At 48.5% G+C, this 1,947-nt stretch overlaps 1 pseudogene; it reads right to left on the bottom strand.

Annotated features, from left to right (window-relative positions):
• Positions 1-169: 169 nt before the first annotated feature.
• LOC102993942 (ATP synthase subunit beta, mitochondrial-like) lies at positions 170-1,653 on the bottom strand (annotated as a pseudogene).
• Between the last annotated feature and the right edge of the window lie 294 nt (positions 1,654-1,947).

The raw sequence follows: 1,947 nt of genomic DNA, 5'->3' as shown, positions 1-1,947 counted from the left end.
CGCTCCGCAACGGGAGAGGCCACAACAGTGAGAGGCCCGCGTACGGCAAAAAAAAAAAAAAAAAAAAAGGAATATCATCATTTAAAAAAGGGAGGCAGACATGTAAACAAATTATATAGAAACTGTGATAGAAGTAGGTACTGGATATAGTGGAGGAAAGAGAGACCATTCATTCATGGGGCCTAGAGAAAAATTTAAAAAATGAATTCATGTTGGAGCTGATCCTTGAGCTTAATTTTACAGCCACCTGGAAAAGCTAAGATAAGAACAGTGTATTTTCCATGCACAGAACACAATTAACTTGTCTCCCTCAGAAAGTTCATCCATACCCAGGATGACAATGATGTCCTGGAGGGATTTGTATTCCTGTGGGATCTTTTGCACCCCACAGGCAACATCATAACGCTCATTGCCAACAATGTTGGCATCCATGATGGGAGAGGTGGAGTCCAGTGGATCCACAGCTGGATAGATGCCCAGCACAGCAACAGCATGGGACAGACAGCACAGTGGTAGCATCCAAATGGGCAAAGGTCGTGGCAGGGGCAGGGGCAGTCAAGTCATCAGCAGGCATGTAGATAGTCTGCACAGATATGATAGATCCCTTTTTGGTGGTGGTGATTCTTTCCTGCATGGTACCCATGTCAGTGGCCAGGGTAGGCTGATAACCCACAGCAGAAGGTATTCTGCCCAATAAAGCAGCCACTTCTGAGCCAGCGTGGGTGAAGTGAAAGATGTTATTGATCAACAGCAATGCATCTTGACCTTTTCTTGGTCTCTGAAGTATTGAGCTACAGTGAATCCAGTCAGAGCTACCCAGGCCTGAACGCCAGGCAGTTAGTTCATTCATTTGACTGTACACCAGCACTACCTTGGAGGTAGCATCTGTTAAGTTGATAACACCAGACTCAGTCATTTCATGGTATAAGTCACTGCCCTCACAGGTCCTCTCCCCAACACCAGCACACACAGAGTGACCACCGTGGGCTTTGGCATCGTTGTTGATTAACTCCATGATCAGTACTGTCTTGCCAACTCCAGCACCACCAAAGAGCCCGGTTTTGCCACCCTTGGCCTAGGAAACCAGCAGATCCACAACCTTGATACCAGTAACCAGAATCTGCTGCTCAGCACTCATCTCCATGAATCCAGGAGCCTCAGCATGAATAGCGGCAAAGTGTTTGGTTTTGATGGGACCTCTCTCATCAATATAGTCTCTAATGACATTCATGATTCTGCCCAAGGTCTCAGGGCCAACAGGGATTTTGATTGGTGCACCAGAATCCAGGACTTCCTGGCCTCTAAGCAAGCCTTCTGTACCACCCATGGCAATGGTCCTTGCTGTGCTCTCACCCAAATGCTGGGCCGCCTCCAAAACCAGACTGGTCTCCCTGCCTTGCACTTCCAGGGCATTTAGGATGGGTGGCAGTCCCTCATCAAATTGGACGTCCCCCCCTGCACCAATGGCCGCCATAGTGTGCCCAGTGGCGGCGCCTGCCTTTGGCGAGGGATATATTTAAGCGGCATTGTCTCTGGCAGGCTGGAGTGGCTCACAGTAAGAGCTATAGGCTTGGGGTAGCGCGCTGAAGGGCTGAGTCCCTGAAAGGCCCCAGAGCCTGGGGCAGCGGCCACACGACCCACAAGACCCAACATGGCGGAGCCCGGGGCGGGGGTGGAATGAAGAGCATTTGACTTTAAAACCTCACCTCCCAATCAAGTGGGAAAAATCCCTGCTGGGTTCCTTGTCTCAGAAAAGAGTCTTTTAGATTCAACACAAAATGTGATTCTATCTGGAGCAGAATGCCACATCTCTAGGAGGAGCTGAGATGCTGGGCAAATTCACGACTCTCACTGATATGTTAAGGGCTTAGATCTTGATCAATCATCTTAAGTTGTTAGTTGTAGAACAGTGTTTTTATGCTGTTGCGTTATATAAATCTGATTTCT

Source organism: Physeter macrocephalus, chromosome 2 (assembly GCF_002837175.3).
Source record: "Physeter macrocephalus isolate SW-GA chromosome 2, ASM283717v5, whole genome shotgun sequence".
Taxonomy (NCBI): Eukaryota; Metazoa; Chordata; class Mammalia; order Artiodactyla; family Physeteridae; genus Physeter; species Physeter macrocephalus.
Note: the sequence above shows the minus strand (reverse complement) of the source record. Positions and strands in the feature narration are given on the sequence as shown.